The following is an 8,533-nucleotide window of genomic DNA, read 5'->3' as shown; positions in this document are numbered from 1 at the left end:
CAAAAATCCCCCAATAAGAGCAAACGATTCCTGGTTTAATGTTCTTGTGATCATTTCCTGCTTTTGTCATGTCTCAGTTCAAAGCCATTCATAGCGGCACCTGTGTCAATAAAATAACTAAAAGAATCAGACCCAACTTTCACCCAGCCTGGCACCCATCCCTTTGGAATATTGAGTGCTGCACAGACTGATGCACACCACGAGGCCATCCTTTTTTATATAAATGTGGCAACTACCAACGCAAATACACTGCCCTGATATCCACGCTTAACTAAATGCTTGTTAACCAAGATAACCCAACAGTATCAATTATCATCTCCAAATGTAATTCACACTTCGCGGCCCACCAATGCAGATTTTTGCAATTGAGTTAAAGAGTTTCTCAAAGTATTTTTTCCATTGCCAACAAAATTCTCAATTCAAGTCAGCAGTTCTTGCAGCCTTACCAGAACAATCATAGCTTCCCCGTTTGAACCAAAACACAGTCCAATAGTTCTATAACATAACAGGATTCAAGAATGAAGACTGAAGGGTTCCTACCTGTTTATCAAGGGTGAGGAGCAAACCCTAGATCATTTGTTTACGGTTAATATAATAAAAATGAGCACAGAATCCACTTGGAAACTTTGTCTCAGCATGACTGTCCATTTAAATGAACCGCAAGGATGATGTTGCTGACCTATAGGTTAGCGTCCACAGTCTGTTCCTCCCTTGAACCCTTCTAGGTTTAGTGAATACCACAACAAACATGGAAGTCCCTCAGCAGAGCTACGTGATCTCCATGTTGCCCCCTTTCCAGGTGCCAAGGAAAAGTGTACTATTTGTGAGTGAGGCAATCTTTTTGATTTATGAACCTCCTTACTACTGTAGGTTTACAAGGCCTTTTTTAACCAATATATAACTGGCCCCAAGAAAATACGTTAACACATTTCAAGCGTTGCGCCAGCTGTCCAATTGTATAACCTTTAAAATGAAAGTAAGGAAAGAATATCAACACTGAAATGTATAATTTGTGGTTATAGGAATATAAAACTATGATTACCATAAATATTCTAATGCTCTCTTCCATCTCCTGCTTGGTTTGCGTTTTGTTTGCTTACTTTGCATTCCTCCATGTGCATTCATGAGAGCTTGTTTAATCAGCTACTCGCTGCCTTGCTACCTGGACTCGCCCGTTGCGTGCTTGTCTCCTGCACCTCCTTCTCTCCGGCTGGCGTTTGTTACGGAGCACTACAGCCCTGTTTGAGGTATGATAATCAGCTGATTAGCCAGTGAAGTCCTTTTCCCAGAGGCTCCTTTGTGTGCAAAATCCTCACACTCAATTGACATGTGGACATCATCAAGCTGATGAAATGCAATTGTAATGCACAAGTGAGGCATAGCATCTGCAGTGGGACCCTGAACGAAAAGGACCCTTCCCTCCTGACATGCTAATGCTGAAAGCTGCTCTCCGCCTGTACTCCCTGTGGGTCCCTCATGGAAATATGAAGAGATGCATATTCAAACCAGCACCTTCTGAGGGGGCTCGATGTACGGAAGAGAGAGCTGGGAGAAAAAACCCTGTGTGGACTTGGCCAAATGCTAATTCTGAGACAGATTATATTGCATCACGCGCAGTAATGATCTGACAGTTCATTTGTGAGGAGAGTTCAGGATCTGAGGTTTAATGCTTGGGTGGACGCAGGTGCTGAGCCCCAGCTCCTCAGAGCTGTCAGAGGAAGGCAGGGGGCTGCTGTCAAATTATCCCAGTTAAAAAGGCTGAGGCGCCTGCAAATATGAAAGACATTTAAGAAATTAATGCATTCGTATTCAACACATATTGCAACAGTGTTTCATTAGAGGTGCTCTAGTCATATTAAAACTGACATCTGACCTTTCACATTTCTCTGAGGCTCTCAGGAACATTCTTATTACATACAAGCTAAAGTCAAAGAGAAGGTAATTGTGATAACTAGCAATCATTAAACAAGCTGACACTTTAGCACCGTAATTTTGCCTATTCTTCTTCTTTTATCACTTCACAGCACAGTAATTATAAAAGCTGTATTTGCATTAGTGAGGTTATTTAAGAGGAAAATATATTACGGCTGAAAAAAAAAAGTAGGCAATGTGACTTACACACACTGCCTAAGTATAGCATCATTTCCTCTCTTTGTTGTTTTGTGTAATCAAGAAGACTTATTGTATTACCATTGCTGCATTGTTACTGCATAATCTTGCTGTAATTATGATAAGCATGCATAATGGAGACACATTCCATACAATTTCCCGGATCAACATTTCCTGCTTTCATGCATAAAACATTCATCATAAACAGATACAAAGAGGGAAGTCATGGAGACTATCAAAGTCAGGCTTTCATAAATTACTGCAAGATAATTTCTCAGCAGCATCCTTCCAGCTGTGGGCGCGCGGCAGCTCGCAAAGTTTAGCCGACTAAATCAGACTTAGCACAAACAGGCTAGATAGTTTGGATATGCACATAAACACAGTGTGGTGCAGTTGGTAGAGGTCAGGCCAGATAAACAGGCTGATGATAGCATACATATTGTTCTATATAGATAGATGTAGGTCGTTCCACCTATGGCCTCCAGCTGAGCTGCTTTGTGATGACAGGACCTCTGGGCTTGGACCTCAGAGACGGAGCAAATGTGCCGCCAGCAGGCCCCCCTGTATTCTGAGCCTTTTGGGTCGCTGTGGGGTGTCAGGGGCAGAGAGGGTCATGGACCCCGAAATCTAGTCTCACACACTTCAACACTATCCCTAACCCGGTGTAAGCACAACTAGACCCTAGGCTCTAAGGTGGGCTCTTTCCCACCAGGTGTTCGGGATGGCGTACATGTCTTCGGGGTACGGAGTGCCGCTGGCCGCCCAGGACTACACATGGTGCCTGGGGTCAAACATGGAGCCATGCTATACCAGCTGTCGCTTTGCTGTTCGCCACAGCTCCGAGCCAGGCCCGCTGGAAAGTGCCAGATGCGCACACTCAAGTCACTCTTCTACAGCGTACAGCAACATGGATCTCATTATCTGACCTCAGTTGGTATTATTTTCCAAGATCATTGCCGTAAAGTATGAAGCATGTAGGGACTGTAGAAAAATATCCAACGTTAGTTCTCAAAAGAGCACAGAAAGTGTTCCTTAGTATTCCCCCAATAATTGGCAGGGTCACTGTTCTGTCTTCCCATTCAGCATACAAGGCCATACATTCATTTGAAAAGGCTAAGCTACCGTGCTCACACGTGTACGGACCCAGATCACAGACTCCGCGCTGCTTTGGAAGCAGCAGCACTCCATCTTCTGACTAACTGCAGCTAAAAGCATGAAAGCAGCAGTGAGATTTCATTTGGCTAACTGACTGAAGGCACTGAGGGAGTAAAGCTCGCTGGAGAGATTTATACACCCAGCCTGATGCCTCCTGCTCCCTGTAATAGAACAAAAGGGTGTTGTCTCTTCCAATTACAGATGTCAAAACGCTTATTTTGAGGGTTGTGATCTTTTCCCTTTTAATCTGCAAAGATAAAAGGTCTCAGCTTCATTAGCATGTGTTCTCTCCCCCCAGACTCAGATTCCCTGCAAGCAGCCAGCTCAGCCTTACAGCCTATTACCCACTCTTGGGGCCATTAAGGTCTAACATTAATGATGTGTAATTAGCATATGATGACAAATAATAACAATGCACTCCCATTCGATGTAATGGGGGGTAGGATAATAACATGGAATCCCACTGTTTCAGCCGTACATAAAGCTCACAATATCTATGTTTTATTGCCCACTCTGTTGTTCGGAGGTATAATGGAGTGGGATGTAGTACCTGTGCATAAATTATTCAAATTAATATGTTTATCGAGAAATATAACAATTATAATACATCAATGAGTCAAAGTGCTTAATCTGCACTAAGCTTGACTGTAGTTTAATCATACTCCATGACGGCAGGGGTGAATTTTAATGTATTTCTTAGAGGCAGATTTTATTTTGCTTATGTGAAAAAATGACAATATCACAGACTACCACTATTTTGTTGCTAAAGTTCAACGAAATGCACCTTCATTTCTAATCAATTTAGCAAATAGGCTAATAATTGGTCTTCTTGAGCGTCTCACCTATATCCCTAATTTATAAATGATCTTTTAAAGTTAATGACGGCGAGAACTCAAGTTAAATAGAGGTGTATTAGTAGACAAGTGATCAATTATGCTGTAGAAAAGAGGCAAAGCAATCAGAAGTGACAGGCCGTCTTCAAACAGCTCTTCTCATCCATTAAACAGGCTGCCTGTTTGTGTCAGCTGTGGGTCTGGAAGAAAACCATACAATTAAAGAGACCCCGCATGTTGACGCGCACACATTCATATGCAGCTCCAACATGGAGCATCTTGTATTGTGTTTTGTTTAATGCAGCCCACACTACTTTTTTTTCTTTTTCACATCTGTCACAAAACAACCCATCACCAATTATACTGACGCAAAAACACGGGCGTTTTCCAATGTGTTGGGTACCTCCTGTAAAGAGGATGGTTGGGCATCTCATAATCAAACTAATCAAAGCACCTCAAAAGTTAAATCTGAATGAATTCATTGACAAACACAGAAGTGAGGTGCTGTTGAAAGAAATAAGTGTGAGATGTTGGGAGACATCCTACTGTCTTTGTGCTTTAAATGTGAGACGTAAAATGTGCCTTTTTAAAACAAATGGTGTTCTCTTAAAAATGCAGCACTAAAGGGTCTTTCTTTCAAATCTCTTTAATGGTTTTTTCTATAGATTAATGGAAAAACAAATATGATGATAATAACAACATTTGTAAATTAATGTGATTTTTATCAAAAGAGAATGAAAGATCTCATGAAAAGGACAACATATAAAAATGTAGAAATGCACAGAGGAAACAGAGCAAATAGAAAAACTATTCATCTCTTGTTTCAAATTGAATTTGCTCTGGGGAAACAGACGTTCTCTCTTTTTTCAAGCGAGGAAGGCAGGGCTATTTGAAACCCTGTTTACAGCACCCAGATCTCAAATTGACTTGCTAATGTTAACTTTTATTCTGTTGCCATGGGTTACCATGTCGTGTGATCTGACACCGAGCTGCAGACACTGCTGATTAGTAGCATCCAGTTATGTCCATCTCTGTGCATCACTGAACCATCTGGTCATTTATTCACTAATAAGCCCCTAATGGCCCAAATATTCAGCGGCCTGTCATTGTGACATGGCAGAAAATGCCTACATCTTTCAACTCGCCTTGACATGTTGCTTGTTTCACATCAAAAGTCGTCATTTACAGGAGGGAAACTCAGAGGGGTAGAAACTTGACCTAATCTGCAGTGTTAACAGTGAGGCAAGGAGCTTTGTTATCTGCTAGACTGACTGAAAGGATGTTAATGCATTCATCCTTCCCCACCTCAAGATCTTCTTTTCCGCCACAGCGAGAAGGATATGAGTGCTGTCAATAGGAGTTTGATTATGCACACATTGATTCTATGCTCAAAAAATGAAAGATTATGCACAGCCCGGACTGTGAGAGAGGGAAACACGCGGCTCACGGTTCTGCAGTGTGTTCACGTTCAACCTGTCATTTGTCGCCAAAACATTGACTTTTTGCCATAAATATTGCCAGATGAACAAAGCCAGCTGGGATTGTAATTGGTGACATGCAACCATAAATTTAACCTTTCCTGGGACACTGGAGGCAACCAATTAACTAGCCATTGAATACAAAAATCCTTCAATTATCTGTCTCATTATGGCTATGTTGGCCTGTGTGTACAAAGAGCAAAGGGCAAAGAAGATGAGCAACAACAGTGATTTATTTTCCTCATGTTGACTTTTTTATATTACATTTCAGAGGTTAAGTTTGATAACAATTAATGTCTCATTTATTACAGTCATGGCTAAATGAAGGAACGTGGCTGAGGCAATTCATCATTATGCTGACCATTAATCTGAAGTGTGAGGAAACATGAAGGCGACCAACGTTGTCGTAAAAGACTGAACGCTTTAATACAAAATTCTAAATGAAATCCTGAAACAGCCCTTTTCTCTATCATTGGTCTGATTGGAGTGTGAATGAGCTTCATGTTGACCGGCCGGTTGCAGAACCTCTCTGTCAACTTAACTAGCCGCCTAGGATGGTGTGAATGTATACTTAACTCCATGTCACTTAGCGAGGCATGCACCCTGAGTCTCCATCAAGACGAGCTAAGTAAGATGGAAGACGAGCAGGCTTTGGCTGGAAAGGAGACGGGAAATGCCACCTTTGGTGAACTCGCCTGGAACCAAAATCTCTCAGACTTATTTGAATGTTGTGCTAAGGGTGAGAGGATACAGAGCGTGTGTCTTTTACACACTTAATATAATTTCTATTGTAGACATGTATGGCTGTGTTAAGGGATTTACTTCATACTTGGAAAATCCCTATTCAAGCTCATCTTTTTAAATCTCCTACCATGCATTGGCATTGCAAACTACACTGCAAGCGTAGGAAAACAAATCATCTATGCCTTAAACCAGTGGTTCCCAACCTTTTCAGTCAGGCCCCCCTTGTGTAATTGGAAATATTTCCGAGCCCCCCCAATCCGGTTCCCACCGAGATTGGTAGAATTAATTGTATATAGTTGTACAAACATTACATTTTCTCTGCTAATAATAACAAGACAAAAAGATCCAACTATAATTTTATGTATTATTATGGATTGAACATGAACAAAATTGCTTGTATTGGCAGATGATCCTCTGCCACTACGAAATAATGCGCCTAATTGAAACAATTACAAGTATCGATCCGGTATTTTTATAGGTTATTTTTGTTATTTTTAGGGGAAAAACTAAACAATTTAGAAACAGAATTCACATTGATTAATTGTATGTATAGTGTGGATTATGGGCTGCCTGCTAGCACAGTAGTAAGTAGATGTACTCAAGTACTGTACTTATATTGAGGTACTTGAGTATTTCCACTTTTGCTTCTTTGTGATTCTGCTCCTCTACAGTTCAGAGGTAAATGATGTACTTTTACTACATGCATTTAATACCTTTAGTTACTTTACAGATCTGGATTAATGATGTGAAATATAATCAACTCTTAAATCAGACTTTAGTTACACCTGGAGTAAATCCACAAGCTACCCTGCAGTATACTACTTTTACTTGAAGGTGGGGTAGGTCATTTTGGAGAAACCAGCTCGAGTGCGCTAGAATTTGAAAGTACACAACCGGAAAAAATCTGCCACTTCCTTCCAGAGCCCCTCCTCCAACACACACGAACGCGCACATGACCAATGAGGGCACGAGATAAGTTTGTGCACAGATGGAAGGCTGACAGGCAGGTAGGCCATCCAGTTACTTTAGCCGGGCCGGATAAAATGATTGGTCGTGCTTTTTACAGCGCCACGGCTTCAACAGATGACATTTTGTTATGGATTTTTTGTCAAAGCACTTAAGATATTCATTGCTATCGGGATGTTAAGAGCATTCCATGGAATATAACAAAAAGTGTATCTCGAGCCGGTTTCTCAAACTTACCTACCCCACCTTTAAGTACTTGACCTGAGTATTTCTCCCACCTTACACGTAATTGGGGCAACATAACTCCGAGTTAAGGAAGTTGAAAATGGTGCATTTCTCCGTATGGATATGATGCCTTTTGGCCAGCTGATGGACAGATTGCTCGTGTTTCCGCGAAAATACTTATGGCAAACGAGCATTGACCACATTGAGCTCTGTAGATTAGATTGTCACTTTTGAACGCTATGTTCTCCACCGGCGGATCTCTGTGTGCACGGTGCTGCAGCGAGTCTGTGAGCCAGATGCCCCGCCACCCAAACAGACGAGAGAGAGAGAAAGAGAGATCTCCGCACCGAACACGTTAGATGTCAAGGGAGATATATGACTCGTCATACTTTGTTGATTGTGGCATTATAACTGAAAGACTTGTCGTGGGCTCGTCCACTTTTCTTTTAACTGCCGGTTGTGTTAAAAATGCAATAGCGCTGCGCCCCCCCCTAGGGGGCGCGCCCCCCAGGTTGGGAACCACTGCCTCAAACCATCAGGCTCCATACAAAATAAAGTTGAAACCAAAGGCATTTGATACAGGAAAGCGAAGGGGGACATTTTTGATGTACAGTATGCAGTACAGATTCACGACTGAATTCAAAGCAGAGTATATATTTTGAGACCAATTTTTTAGCTCTTCTAATTAGCCAAAGTATTCAGATACCAACAGTCTTGCCTGTCCGATGCCACTGCAGCTCTGTGGTCTAATCTATGTAAACTTGTTCCATTATATAGGCTGCTGAGAGTATCATTAAGGGTTGGCTTGGTTTTGGGGCTCTTTTAAAGCAAACCTACAATAAAGCCCAGCCAGCTCATCTCATTTGCTCTGTGTGTTGGATGTGTATTCTAATGAATGGCTTACAACAATGCGACCTGCCAGCGCAAATAATTAACCTTAAGTGAAACCAATTACATACTTTTGTGCCATCGCAAAATCCTCCAGAAGCAATCATGTATAGCTTCTCCAGAAATGTTTTGCTG

This window comes from Gymnodraco acuticeps, unplaced genomic scaffold (assembly GCF_902827175.1).
Source record: "Gymnodraco acuticeps unplaced genomic scaffold, fGymAcu1.1, whole genome shotgun sequence".
In the NCBI taxonomy this organism is placed as follows: Eukaryota; Metazoa; Chordata; class Actinopteri; order Perciformes; family Bathydraconidae; genus Gymnodraco; species Gymnodraco acuticeps.
The sequence above is the reverse complement of the archived record's forward strand: the minus strand, read 5'-3'. Positions refer to the sequence as shown.